We start from the raw sequence: 16,353 nt of genomic DNA on the forward strand, positions 1-16,353 counted from the left end.
CCCAAGCTTACAAAGTTGATGTATTTTTTAAAAAAATAATTCGTACAATTATAGTTTGTTGAACTTAGCGTTTAATTGAATAACATTAAATACAAATAAAAATTCAAAATTTTGACTACTATCAAAGAGTTGAATTAACTTAAAAAAAAATAAGTAAATTTTCAATTATTTTAAGTATTCATAAACACATCTTTTTTTCTGTAATGGACAATAATTGGTTCTTTTTAAAAGTGTGAAATAAGTTGAAACTACATTCCTTAATTTTTAGTCGGAGCAACAATAAATCTTAGCTTTGGCTAACTTCGTTTTAATTTATATGCAAATTATGGATTTTCGATTAAATTTTGAATAAACTCTAAAATTTTTTACTAGAATATTTTTCATTTTATAAAAATTCTTTAAAATAAAAAAATTTATTTTCGACTCGTAAGATCATTCATAAAAAACTTTTTATTGTTTGTAAGTACAGTTATGGTTTGTTGAACGTTTGTTAATTTGAAATATTTTTTTTTCTACTATATATATTAGACTGATTAAAAAAAAATGGACTATTTTTAACTTCCCGCTAAGAAAATTGTAAATTTTCAAAAATTCGAGAAGTTATTGGTTTCGTTCCGATTTACGAAAATCGAATTTTCATCAGATGTCGACGTTTTGAGGTCCTAGGAAGCTATTCTGACTAATTTCACGATGATGTCCGAGTGTATGTATGTATGTATGTATGTATGTACGTACGTACGTACGTACGTATGTAAATACCTGTATCTTTTGAACGGATGAACTGATTTTGAACTTTAAGGTGTCATTCGACGCGGCTTGTCAATATCTTGAAGCTGTAAAAAAATTGAGCTTGATAGCTAGGGCTCGTTCAGAGATATTCCAAAAATAAAATTTTTTCAAAAGTGTTTTTTTCGGATAACTTTTAATGTGCTCGATGTATTGATTCCAAAATGGACTGGGCTCTAGAGCTTTATAAGCCACGTCGAATGCCACCTCAATCATCAAAATCGGTTCATTCGTTTGAGAGATATCGTTGGAGAAAAAATGGTAAAAAACTATTTTTCCGAAAAGAACGGCATACAAAAGTATTTTCGAGCTCGAAGAGCTCGAAAATGTATTTACGACAAAGTTTTCGAGCTCAAGGAGCTCGAAAACAGCGGGAAGTTTTAGGGCTGGCCTGCAGGGTCAACTGACAGATTTTTTTTTTTTTCAAAACCCCCTATTAAATTTAAGTTTGGTACAGTTAAGCGCAGGATATAATTTTGTATAGAGTTTAACGCTCTACAAAAAAAGTCACTTATTATCTTTCGATAAATCCATCTGTTCAAAAATTATTGGAGCTTGAAAACAAATTTAGAGAAAATTTCGAAATCTTTTTACTTATCTGGTAAAAATATCACAAAATATCATAGGATCTTGTTACAAGACAATTTTATTCCTTTCAAATTATGTCTGATAATTTTTTTTTAATTCCGCATTGTTCTTAGTTATTTCCATTTTAGTGTCAAACTCTTTAAAAAAATTGTATTCTGATCGATTTCGAGAAAGAAAAAAAAATATTCGATTTTTTTTATCAGTCTAATATGTACATATATATATATATATATATATATATATATATATATATATATATATATATACAATTAATAAAAAAAAAAAAATTAGAAAAGAATTTAAAAAAATTTTTTAATTGAATACTATTTATACATAACACGCACTTTCCGATTATTAATTAAATAGAAAAATTGTTATTTAAAGTTTTCAAGAAATTATAAAAATTAAACATATTATGTAGATATGATTACTTATATAGAAAAATATTACGAAAATAATGCTGTCGAGACATTTGAGATTAGATCATCCCATTCCTATACATATAGAATATATTATATGATTCACGGGATCACTTTGTTGTTAACGCTGTAATAACAATAATTATAAACACACTAGTGATAATAAATTGAATCGACGATAAAAGAACAAGAATAAATTTGCAACGCTATCGTGGCGCCGGATTTCGTGATCAAAGGACTTTGTGCTAGCGGTTAATATCATTTGCTATTTTTCATATTGAAAATTAATTTATCTGCGTCTATTGTTTATTATTAAATAATCTAACCTTTTATATTTATAACTTACTTTAGTAAAATATGAATTTTTTAATTTTCAATAAATAATATATAAAATACTTTTCATGAAATTAAATTGATATTTTGTTAATTAAGTAAATAAAAGTATGTAGTAAAGACTTTCCGACATGATTTTAAGATATTCCTTACATGTTTTATTAATAAAGTAACATATAAATATAGAATTACGGTCAAGTGATTTGCATCTGTAACTTGCACATTTTATTGTAAAAGGAGTTTACTAAAAAAAGTTAATTACATGTCTTATAAAAGACAGCTCGGAGTTCCCAACCAGGTAATTACAATGTCGATTTTTTTATTTTTTATAAGTTTTGTTTTTTCATACATTGCGCCACCCAGTTTGAATATTATATTCATCATATATAATTTTTTCACGCGGTCAAGCAGGCGCCATTCAAACGATTGCCGCCTGAATAATCTGTGATGCTTACGCATACTGACTTATGAGTGCTAACCCTCGACTGAACAAACATTATGCGTAAATATATGTTTACTCTCTTGTGTGTTGCAAACTTGGTCTACATACATTCAAACGAGTTCATCATTTATTATTTATTTTTTTGCTTTTCAATCATTCTTCATATTTTTGTTTGTTTGCTTATTCATTCTCGTTAATAATTCAAAGTATCAGTGAGACCACATAATCTTGCCTACACGGAAAAAAAAAATTAGTAAATATTACTGAGATTCTCGTCATCAGCGCGCCTAGACCGAATCTCAGTAAATTTTACTGAGTAGAACGTGAGAAATTAATAACAGATGCATTTTTTTGACAAGTGTCTTGTAGTTTTTTAAGGTTTAAGTAGTAATTTTAAATAGCCAAGCAGTATATTTCAATGGTTAACTGTTAATTATAGCAGTTTAAACATTAAAATCATAATTTTACTGATTGAAACGACATTATTTATTGAACATGACATAAATAATTAGAAGTTGAACTACAATTATTGACAATCATTTTTTTCCGTGTATACAATATCAATGCTAACACTCTTTATTTCACTTCATTTACTTTTGCTTTAAACTTTGAGTTATATACACTTATCCAAAATGTTAAAGGAACATAGAAATTTTATAAATTTTTAAGTGATTCTTGAAAGCATCTTCGTGAAAAATAGTCATAAAAGGAAAAAAAAGCTATTAGAAGCTTGAAAGCTTGAAAACTTCAATTTGGAAATCTTCTAGCAAAAATTATTTTTGAGCTACGGTTATTGTGTACTCAAGAGAAAAAGATCGAAAAGAAAAATTTTCATAATTATTTTGTTTGGTTGTTAGGGTCTATGGGCTCGGGAAATTTTTGTTCAGGTAAACCAATGCAAAGCTTAGTTAGCAAATTTATTCAGCGATAATTTGCTTTTTTTTGTCCTTGTACGGCAAGTCGTTGCTAAGATATCGGCTTTCAAATGAAAAAGGATCCTCTTGTTAATTTAAAAACACGAATCAACTCCCTAAAAGTTTAATTTTTGATTTTTCAAAACTAAATTTTTTTTTTTCATCCTCAACATTGATTGAAAAAACGTATGAAAAATACCTTTATATGGTTTTTTAGTCAACCAACCGCTGCTTCACAAATATTGATGGAAAGTTTAATGTTGGCAGGTGCTGGAGGTACTTTCACACCTCAATGTACCTCCATAAGACCTGTAAATTTTCAAATTGATCTATTAAGCCGTTTTTCCAAACCGATTGGCCAAAGTTTGACAAAACAATTAAAGAAACAAATATTGTTCCTCTAATTGTGAATAACCATCGTCAAAATGGAAAAAATTATTTTTTTTTCAACTTTTCGTGTACTGTAAATATTTAATCATGATAAACCAATGGTCAATAACTGTGTCTTTTTCGAGGGTAAAAAACTGCAATCTTAAAATTTGTAAGGATCAGAAACTACGTCGACGAAAGACTTTTTTTTTTAAGTTAATTAAAACGTTAATAAATTATCGTTAATGATACTTATAATAACTTATTCATCAACTATTAAACTACGTAAGAAGATAATCGATTTCTTTTATTATGCCTAGTGATAATATAATCTGCACATTAATAAAACGTAATCAGCAATCCCTTAAAGACCATAAAAAATGGGTCTTAGGGGTTATTTTAGATTATTTTTCAGACAATGTAAAAAAACAAAAAAAAATATTTCTATTTTCATGAATATTTATATACTAAAATTGCAACTATAGTAAAATTAATCACGTATGGATTCTAAACAAATTAAAATTCAAATGAAGTCATTCTTGGTGATTCAGTAAAGAAATGATGATTCTTTATACACAAAAGAGTAAATTAAACTTCGCCTACACAAGTTTATTTCCGATGTGGAACTAAGCATTACTGTGAATTCACATTTAACCTGGTGATTATTTTTCACGATTTCGCGCTCTAGTTCGTTCGGTTGCGACAAAAAAGAAATGATAATCTAAATAAAACTGTTTTTACTTCTAATAACATTGAACATTATATATTCAGTACAACTAAGACATTTCTAAAAGTCTAATTTTAAAAAATTAATTTTTATTATATCATGTAATAAAATTAAACAAACTACACATTTATAAAAAAAAATATTAAGGTTACAGCCTTGTTTAAATAAATAACTTTTAATTAAAAGTGTTTCACGGGAAAAATTCGAAATAGAAGTTAATTAAAAAGAATTGAATACATTTTATGGGGTAGAAGTACTGATTTTGACCAAGTTAGGGCCAGTTTCGGACACCTGAAAAATTGAAATAAACTTATGTGTAAGAGACGTAATGACGTAATTAATTTTTAAAATATGTAAAAAGAAACTTTTATGCCACTATCAAAATGGTTATTTTATTTTACACATTTTCACTAATTAAAATAAAGTATTAAATGTTCAAAAATGGAGCAGTGACCACAAATGGTACCTCTACCCTATATCCATGTAGTAATTTACATAACTTAATAGCTTCATTTGTATAGAAAATAATGAAACACCAAGACTTGTATTAATTATGAATTGCTTATTATAATGAAATATTTTATAAGATCGACGTGGTTGTACGACCGAAACAAACTAAGAGGTATTCCGAGTTAAAAAAATTACTTAAATTTGACGTAACTTAATGTGAACTGAGCAAAAACCGAGCCGAAATTGACTTCTTGACTCAAACAGATACTAGGAAGTTTATCTAAGCCAAAGGCAAGTCAAAAACACGTTTGATTTTAACTTACTTTTATAGTTAACTTGGCTTACTTAATATCCATATAAGTCAAATTCAAGTTATTTCTTTGATCTGGGCATTCTTGATCTAAGTAGTAGATTCATAGCAAATTTTCAATTATGTTTTTAACTTCCCGCTAAGAAAATTGTAAATTTTCAAAAATTCGGGAAGTTATTGGTTTCGTTCCGATTTACGAAAATCGAATTTTCATCAGATGTCGACGTTTTGAGGTCCTAGAAAGCTATTCTGACTAATTTCACGATGATGTCCGAGTGTATGTATGTATGTATGTACGTACGTACGTACGTACGTATGTAAATACCTGTATCTTTTGAACGGATGAACCGATTTTGAACTTTAAGGTGTCATTCGACGCGGCTTGTCAATATCTTGAAGCTGAAAGAAAATTGAGCTTGATCGGTAGGCTCGTTCAGAGATATTCCAAAAATAAAATTTTTTCAAAAGTGTTTTTTCCGGATAGCTTTTAATGTGCTCGATGGATTGATTCCAAAATGTTCTGGGCTCTAGAGCTTTATAAGCCGCGTCGAATGCCACCTCAACCATCAAAATCCGTTTATTCGTTCAAGAGAAACCGCTGTCGAAAGAATTAAAAAAAATATTTTTTGTAATTTTTTTCGAAATATCTCAAAAACGACTTGATAAATCGAATTCAAAATTCGATCAGCTTTAGAACTTGATAAAACGCGTCGATTGCCACCTCAACCGCCTCAATCGGTTGATTCGTTTGAGAGATATCGTTGGAGAAAAAATGGTAAAAAACTATTTTTTTCGAAACGAACGGCATCAAAAGTATTTTCGAGCTCGAAGAGCTCGAAAATGTATTCACGACAAAGTTTTCGAGCTCAAGGAGCTCGAAAACAGCGGGAAGTTTTAGGGCTGGCCCGCAGGGTCAACCGATAGAAAGATTTTTTTTTTCATTTTCCGTCAAGTTATGACCTCTATAATGTTTTTATCATGTTTCAGGCCAATATGTGATATATGGGGTAAAATGGACCACTTGAAAACAAAAAAAAAAAAAGGCCATTCGGCAGCCGAAATGGAAGGTAGATTTTCCAATTAATCTATGTAAAAAGTTTCATAAATACATACATATCTTGTGATTCATGTTAGTGTATAGTCATGATATGAAATTAGGCTCGTTTTCTAAGAGTGAGTATAAAAAAAAGACAACGACTATTTTCGATAGAGAACTTGAGATAGTTTATTTGACAAAACATTCTATAGGTAATGTACCAACTACCCTTCACGTAAACAAAGTATAGAAAATTTAATTAGTATGAGATCATAATTGTAATCGCTATTACGATAGCAAGACCAGTTATAATTATAGGACGTACAGGTACGTTTGAAACATCATAAATATTAAAAGAAAAACGTTTAAAATATAAAATAGCTGTGAAATTTACAGGTTGTTTTCTTCACAGTAAAATACAACTGACGAAATTGGATTATAATGAGAAATGCTAAAGTTATGTGGAATGAAAACCATATTTCCCACATTTTTTGATTTCATTAAAAATTTCAAGGCTATCAAATTATTAGAAGAAATAGTCGAAACATAAAGCTTAGGGGCAAATATTAAAGATTATTAGACAAGCTTTCAGATACTTTTTATGGAAATTGTCTATGAATATTAGTTTTAAAGTTATATAAACTTTAGCAGTGATTAAAAACTGATTTTTACGAAAAATCATGAAAATTTCTAACAGCCATAATTTCAAAACTATTCAAACGATTTAGCCCAACTTCGAACTCAACCGTGGTAATTACGCATAAAATAAGTGTAAAAAATTTCATTAAGATCCAATAAGATTTGTGGGCGCTATCGTAATGACAAGACCAGTGATAATCATAGGGATTAGAGGTACATTCGATACATCATAAATAATAAAAGAAATACTTTTAAAATATGAAATAGCAGTGAAATTTACAGCTTATTTTGTGCACAATAAAATACAACTGACGAAACTGGGTTATAATGGGACATGCCTAAGTAATGTGGAATTAAAACCATATTTTCAACATTTTTTGATTCCATTAAAATTTTCAAGGCTATTAAATTATTGGAAGAAATGGTCAGAATATAAAGTTTAGGGTTATAAATTAAAGCTTATTAGTCAAGCTTTAGAATACATTTTACAGAAATTATCTATGAGTTTGAGTTTTAAAGTTATATAGACTTAAAAAGTGATTAAAAACTAATTTTTTCGAAAAAACATTAAAATTTTAAACAGCCATAACTTCTAAACTAATCGATCGATTCAGCCCATCTTCGAACTTAACCGTGGTAATTACACAAAATGGTATTTTTGAACTCTACTCAACTAATTATGATAGTTTATGACGAAATTCCTTGAAAAATCCACCATGAGGACAAATACAATAGTTAGATTTTTAAAAAAATCTACCTAAAAATGAGTGTTCCTAAAATATGAGTACCCACGTGGCAGATATGCTGTTAGTTTTTTTGGGTAGCAACACAAGGGTTATCAAATATTACAAATTTTCATAGAAAAATTTGTTAATTTTTATTTTTTCAACAATGTGTTATTTCGCAGCAAGTAAAATTTTCTTAAAAAAAGAATTACTAGAAAAAAGATTGTAATTTATTTGGTTAAAACAGGACTTTATTATATATTTTCAATACATCAATTTCCGAGATCCAGAATGTAATTTCTTTTTAAAAACTATTTGTTCTTTCAGTGTTTCTTGATCATTTTCTGTTCCCGAATCAATTTTCGTTAAATTCACGGACTGGTTAATAGTTTTAATTAGAAATATTTACTGTTTGACTTTATCTTGTAGTTAGCAAAGATAATAATTAAAATATTAAAAAATAAACATTTTATAAATTGTAGTTGTTTCAGAATTGAAAATAAATTCAACTCAAAAAGAAAAAAAACTGGACGAAATACTTTGAAGTACAATACTAAAATAATTGGTGCCAGTCGTAGATTTAATTTTAACGCTTTCACATTTTGTTCAGTTTTAGTACAATGATAAACGAGATAACAGAATATGAAGATTTAAGTTTAAAAAATTGCGGTTGCAAGATGAGTTTCATGGTGCCAAGAATATTTTTTTCTTTCATTCCGTCACTCACGACTACAAAGAACTTTTATATAAATACAAAGAATTGGAGGTCTTGTTCACGTCCGCGCGTGGTTTTGCAAGTCCACGACTCAACATTTAATCGCAACACTATACTTGTGAATAGTCCATAGCCAACAATTTACATAATAATTTTACGGCATATTCGTTGTAATTTAAAGGCAGCACAAATTATTTATTAAAGTTTTACATCTGCATAAGACTAAAAAAATAGAAATTTTAAAGACCTTCAATTTTAAGGTCAGTCTATTTAACATCATTATAATTTCAATTAAAATTTTATATATTTTTACATTAAATCTACTCTTGTAAGGTGATTTACTGTGTAAAAATATAGGGCATTGAACAATAATGATTAATAAATTAAGTTTTAGTGCGAAATATATAACATAAACACTGGGAAACATTTGGTTAGTTTCTGTTTCTGTTTCTAGTAAATAAAACTTGTATCATATGGAGTAGGTTCTTCTCATTCCCTTTGTACTTTTAAACCTTTTTCTTTCAGTCGGCGCTTCCCCCAGGTTCTATTTTTGGATTTCGCGACGTATGAACCGGACGCCAGACGCATTAGGAAAGGGCGGTAGCAACATTTACTTTCAATGCACCAGACTTTTCCTTTTGATACCATCCTCAATAAAAATCCTCTTCTTCATCTTTTACTGAACTCTATTTCACTCTCACTACTGTACTCATATTTCTCCTAAAGAATCTTTCACTGTCATTATACTTTGCTGTAATTAAGTCTGACGTTGCTTTGATGATAAAACTTTAATCCTACCGCCAGACTATCTTTGTGATCTCAATCACTTGTTTGCTTTGGGAATTAATTATATTCAATATCAAGTGCCCTAAAGAGGGGTCAAGATCAAACTATTTCGATTTACCTTACTTATTTTATATCCTCAGGGAATATCGGACGTGAAAAACTAAGAAAAATCAATTTAACAGCGTATACCTAATCCCTAAAAGCGATTTATGAGAAGAGCATCCATGTAGTCACGTTAAATAGGAGGACGTCGACCCTGTTAAATCGATAATTCTACCACGGCGACGTGCAAGCTTTCCGCGGTGGTATCTATGTACTTATATACACGGTTAGAGGTGAAGTGGCCTAGCTGCTATATAGGATTTCATATATACCGTATTCCACGATAACTCTAAATGTATAAATATCAAAATATAAAACAGTAATTTCACAATAAATTAAAAAATTAAACATTCATCGAATCATAAATTTAAAATACACTGTAAAAAATCACCGGGGTAAGTCCAAGCGGTGTAGGTGTTAAAATTATCGGTGTTAAATTTACCCCCGAAAGCGGTGTGAAAATAACGCCGCCGCCGGTGTAAATATTCTGTACCGGTGTTAAAAATGATTATCCGGTGTTAAAATAACACCGCTGCCGGTGTAAATATCTTGTACCGGTGTTAAAATAACGCCGCCGTCGGTGTAGATATTCTTTACCGATGTTAAAATATTTTACTTTGTGAATATTTTTACTTACTCGATCACTGTACTTGTTAATAAATAATATTCCTTATTAATTTTCATAGAGAACTGACATTTTTTGTGTTTTATAATCTTTAAAGTTAATACTCGAAGCGGACGCAGTTTACCCAGCTTTTACACCGGTATTACTCCGCTTTTACACCTGTTACCCCGCTTTTACACCGATTTTACTCCGCTTTTACACCGGTTACCCTGATTTAACACCGGTATTTTTAATACCGGTGAATTACTCCTCCTACACCGGTGTAATTTTATTTTAACATTGGGCGGAGTTAAAATGAGTCCATTTTTAACACCGCTCTTTTTACAGTGTATGCATCCGAAAAATTCAATTCCATATCTTCAACACATTAGATTGAATTGTGACAGGCATTTTCATTTACGCTCACTCATTTATTATCATTCAAATTAAATAACCTATGTAAATATTATCACACGGAGGAAAAAAAATAATTCTGATTCCTATGCTAGAACGGTAACCATTACTATGTTACATAGTAACGAAGATTTTTGTGAAAATCCTGTGTGAATTTGCTGGAAAAAATCTTTAGAGTTGTGGGAAAAATATGAGTGATAGCTTATTCGATGCGGAGTCAAATTTTGAGCAAGATCTGTTTTGTATTTTTTTTATTTATCAAAATTTCAATTTTTTTTTAACAAATACTATAAACAAAATAAAGAATCTTAGATTTTTGTTAATTACTCAATATCTATAAGAGATATCGAAAATCTAAAAAAAAAAAGATCTTTAAAGAGGAGGAAATTTCTGAAAAAAAGTCTCGACTCCCGGAATTCTAGCTCAAAAAACAATAATTAGTATTTAATGTTGAAAATTGGATTTCGCGCGGCTGCTGTCACATTGGCGTGTTGAGGTTAGAGTAAGACAGCTATAGTCGTCCCGATGAAAGCTTGGGATTTTTTCCCACCACAATTTCTTCCCCCACCCTTTAAATGTTGGTTTGGCACATGCGCACATTAAATGACGCATGCGCCCATTTTAATAATATGGTGGTGGGGGAAGAAACTGGTGGGAAAAAATCCCAAGCTTTCGTTGGGACCACTATATAAAAAAATAATGCATCTTGCTTCAAAAAAATACCTCTTACTTTAAGAAATATAAACTCTTGAAACAAGTGATAATTTTTTTAGTTAAGCGTAAAAGTATGTTGACGTGAGAGAAAAAATTTTGATTCAAAATAAAAATTTCAAGATAATTTGTTTTTGTTCCGAATCGATCAAAAAAAATTTCTTGAATCAAGAATATTTTTCTTGATTCAAGTTAACTGTTTTTTCTGTGTACAATTCAGATTGTTCATTTTATAATTTAAATGATATTTTCTATCATAAAATTCAGTTTAAAAATTGTACTATAACTCGATGATAACTTTTACCATAGAATTCTCTCCGTGTATACATTAGCAAAACTACATAATTTGTATTTTGTGGATACAAACTCATCGTTTATAAATTATGTCACCACCAATAAATGTTTCGTAAAGAATTATTTGAACTATAAGTACACGCAGATAATGTTTATTTTCAATAAATATGTAAGACAGTTATGTGAATGTCCACGTGTTTAAAGCTATCGATTATTCAATTTTTTGTGAATAACTTTTGGATAGTTTCTATCAACATCTAGCTACCGACAGATTTAATATAATAATTCTTTGATCGATAAGAATTGAGTATTGTGTATGAAAGAATATTTTTAAACCAAATACTTATGTTCATTTTTCATATTTTTATCAAAATTTTGTATGGCATTTGTTCGGTAAGACAATTTCAATTTGCCAATAATGCACCAAGCGACATAGTAAATGAATTCATAATTATAGTTTATTGGTAAGTCAATCATTCATTCACATTAAAAAATGTCTTTTGTGCTATAAATGTTATGGAATCAGTGGTTTCTTCCCGAGTGCGTTAATATGGACTCATCAGTAAATCAGTAAGGCTGATGTCGACGTATACTGCCCCAGACCAACTATCTACTAGTATGAGCAAAGCTATAACACTATAATGAACTTCACTGTATTAGCCCGGCTACATCCGGAGTCGGAATAGTAGCATATATTCCTGTTTCTAATTATAAAATATGAAGTTGTATAAAGATCAAAATAATTACAATATGTCAATTCAAATTGGCGCAAAGTTAAAATTTACATTGTAAACATTAAATAGGCCTTATATTATATACCCTCGATCATCCATCTCACAGCAGTATATGAATTATATTATATTTTCAAAAATTATTTGACGAAATAACGATTATTTAACCCTATTTCCTCATCTCTAAGAATACATAGTTAAACCACTAATTGTAATTTTCATATAAATGACTCAATTTCCATCAATCCGCCATAAAACTGAACAGATTGAATTACTTTAGTTATAGGTACTTTAGTTAATAAGCATTTAAAAACTTAGGGAATTTGTGAAATCATGAAATAGTATAGTTACCAAATTTCAATATGATCATGTTACTTAACTATTATAAATGAGAATAGTTTAATTATTTTCAATTAAATGAAGAAGATAATCGTTAACAAATGTGATATGTAAATGAACTACAAACATTCATTATGAATATACATATGTTAACGATTATGAAATAATTAATTAATTGTTATCATATAAACCAATAATCAATTCATGAATAACTAATTTCTGTGCTGAATGTGGGGACTACAGACATCTATATTAACATTTAGTATTGCTATATATACATATATATGAATACAGATTGTAGAATTTGCTACAGTACAATCGCTTAAGACTCATTAGTTGAGAGTGCACGAAATGGGTAGATTGAATCTCATCCCAAGGTATACAGGAATGCAACGTGACTTGATCAGTCTACTCATGAAGACTTGAGTGTAGATCCTATTATCCTATACGAAGACCAGACAGTAAGCTGTTAACAGTACAGATGGTGAATATAATACCGGACAACATTGCATTGCGTGCTATCGACAAAAGCAGTTGAGATCAGTAGGGGAAACTTGGATGATTGTTATTGATACGCTCACTTGAGGTGTGTTATACGCTTCGTTGATTCAAGTGGAATAATTAACTCACGCGACAACAAGTCAGTTCTGTTTTAAAGCTAATATCTCAAACTTATTTGCAGGAGTCATGATATGACAATTGATATCAATTTAGATACATTTGTTGATAAACAAGATAACCAACTTTCAACTTACAACTTTCTCCTTAATTCATATTATATATATAAAATAAACAAATCATGAAACTATAAAGCTTTCTCTATTATTATTATTTTTCGTTTCTTAAATGTATTTAATAAATACTATTTATGGATACTTTTATTATTTTTCTTAGAATTCTTCATTTTGTTATATTTGCTGCTTTATACGTCTCTCCTTTTTATTTCAAGTTTGCGGGATTTTTTGCTCCAATCAACGTTTGGTGAATTCCTTGCCATATACGGTGAAGAGGCGACATGCACTCAGATACCCAAAACCGTTCGATCGAACTATGTGCAAAAGAAAAAGATTGCAGAGTTGGGATCCAAGGATCCTCTCGCTTCTAGATACTTGTACGTGCTTCGAATAATTCTGGGAACTTGATCCAGGACCAACTAAAGCAGAACTACAAACCTCCTAATTTTTATATATAACCTCAAGATAAAGAATAATATTATTTAATACAAACTTTGAAATTCAGTATAAATTTGTTTTTAAGTAAATTTAATATAAGTGAAATTTGACATAAAATCGTTAATATCAAGTTCTATTGAAACAGATTAACAACTCATTGTTTCTTATCACAAAGACCTAAATTCCGCGTTCGACTTCGAATTACATAAATCTAGTTTCTTAATTATTTAGATCTATGCAGATCTACATAGATCTGTAATGCTCTAATTAAGCGGATCAAAGCTAAAGAAAAGCGGTCATTATCAAACTGTAAAAATTCTAAATTTAGACTTTGTAAACGATTTTTAAATCTGATTTAAATAAAAATTAGATATGAGGAACATCATCACCGGTCTTCATTCGTAGACAGAAAGGAATGAATTGAATTTTTTTCGTTACACTCTATAATAATGATAAAGAATGTTAGAAAAACTTTTTTCTAGAACTCTTGATGAGAGTTATATGAAATTGAGTAGTTTCATAATGGTATATCACTATGATTTTTAAATAAAGTTGAATCTAAAAAAAATAATTAGTTAGGAAAAAAAAATTGTTCAACTACAAGTTGTATCATGTATGTCAATAGCAGAGTCTATGATGATATTAAATGATTCGTAAAATATTCTGTGAGTAAAAGAATTCGATATATCATTGTAGACTATTTTTAACTTCCCGCTAAGAAGATTGAAAATTTTCAAAAATTCGGGAAGTTATTGGATTCGGTCCGATTTGCAAAAACCGAATTTCTATCAGATTTTGACGTTTGGAGGTTCGAGGAAGCTATCCTGACTAATTTCATGATGATGTCCGAGTGTATGTATGTACGTATGTAAATATTCTGTAACTTTTGAACGGATGGACCGATTCTGATTTTCAAGGTGTCATTCGACGCGGCTCATTAATTCCTACAAACTGTGAAAAATTGAGCTTGATCGGTACAACTCGTTCGGAGATATTCAAAAAATAAAATTTTTTCAAAAATGTTTTTTTTGGGAAACTTGTAATGTGCTCAATGGATTGATTCCAAAATCAACTGGGCTCTTAAACTTCATAAGCCGCGTCGAATGCCACCTCAACCATCTCAATTGGTTAATTCATTAAAAAGATATCGTTGATGAAAGAAATAATAAAAAACGTTTTTTTTCGAATATCTACAAAAAAATTGAATCGATCGATTTCAAAATCTAATCAGCTCTAAAACTTTATAAAACGCGTCGATTGTCACCTTAACCGTCTCAATCAGTCAATTCGTTTAAGAGATATCGTTGGTGAAAAAATGGTAAAAAACGTTTTTTTTCGAAAACAACAGCGTGCAAAAGTATTTTTGAGCTCGAAGAGCTCGAAAGTGTATTCACAACAATGTTTTCGAGCTCCTTAAGCTCAAGGTACTCGAAAACAGCGGGAAGTTTTGGGGCCGGCTCGCAGGGTCAACCGATACACAGATTTTTTTTTCTTTTTACAATTCTAATTTAAAATGAAGATAAAGAGAAATACAAAAATTTTATGAAAGATCGATTTGAACAATTATGAAGGGGAATTATATACACGAAAGAAAAATACATTTCGTAGTGGTGCGAAACTAGTAGGCTTGCGGTTCAATGAGTTTTATAGCTGGAGTGAGAACAGATAATGAAAATTTACTCAGTTATATCGTCAAAGAAAGATAAGCGGATTAGTCGATAACAAAAAAAATTTATAAAAAGGTATAAAAATGGTTATATATATAAATATATGCAAAAAAAAGTGTATATATCGAGTGGTAACTTTCGGTCGATTACGAAAATGAAAGATATCAGTTTCGTAATACCCTGCAGGCGCCGCAATTAACGCCCATGTCCAATATACTTTATTAAAGCAAGGTAAAAGATAAGAAGGCGTGCGACTGCGCGTGCGATCATGTAAAAACTATGAACGAGAATACCCACCAATGAATTATTATCTTTCAGATAGTTCTATTATACATCAGACAGCGTTATAATGCGCTGGGTAAAGCCGTTGAAAAACTTATAGTTATCAGCTTTTACAAATCATGATGGGGTCCCTTATCAAAATTGAATATCAAACTTTAGAATAGCTGGTTATAATCGTGTTATAAAAATCATATTTATAATGAAATTACATCTTTATTCCTATAAACATGATTGCATGTTTTTAAAATAACATACAATTTTCATAAAGAAGATACTAACGTATTAACTTAAGTGCAATAAATGTTATAAATGTATATAAAAAAAAAATAATAATCCCGACGATAATAAACAGAACGAAAGAAAAATGATTATAAAAAGCAATAATAGTGACTTGTTATCTGTGTATCTGTTATCAGAAAAACTGAGCATATGGAAAACGGCAAGTTGTAGTAGAAAGGATTAAACTTTTTGAAGATAAAAGTCACCATTTCATCAAATAATAGAAAGAAAAACAAGCACCGATTAGATATACGTATACGGAAACGGTGTTAGAAAAACAGTAGCTTTATTTTTAAAGTATCAACCCGAGTCGAAATTTTATTTTACTAAAGTACTCATTATACTTGAATATACACCTATTTTAGTACTTAACATTCTTAAATGGACATAAATAAGTATTTTTTATACTTAATACACTTATTAGCTCGTACATAATTTAAAAATTGAGATGTAACATCTTTCTAAAATTTCAGAATGTTACTCTCTAAGTTTTTTTAAGCCAGCATCAAATAAATATTG

The 16,353-nt window shown here is 29.5% G+C and overlaps 1 protein-coding gene across 2 annotated transcripts in view; it reads right to left on the reverse strand.

Moving 5' to 3' along the window:
- The window catches only part of LOC130663536 (amyloid beta A4 precursor protein-binding family B member 1-interacting protein), a 165,014-nt gene that overhangs the window by 123,896 nt on the left and 24,765 nt on the right, over positions 1–16,353 (reverse strand). The window contains exon 2 of one of the 2 annotated variants that reach the window (XM_057462806.1): positions 3,682–3,791. The exons of the other annotated variant lie outside the window; for it this stretch is intronic. The gene's annotated coding sequence lies outside the window, so the exon portion shown is untranslated. The remainder of the gene's footprint in view (positions 1–3,681; positions 3,792–16,353) is intronic. 2 annotated transcript variants of the gene reach the window in all.

The sequence above is a fragment of the Microplitis mediator genome, chromosome 2, assembly GCF_029852145.1.
Source record: "Microplitis mediator isolate UGA2020A chromosome 2, iyMicMedi2.1, whole genome shotgun sequence".
Taxonomy (NCBI): domain Eukaryota; kingdom Metazoa; phylum Arthropoda; class Insecta; order Hymenoptera; family Braconidae; genus Microplitis; species Microplitis mediator.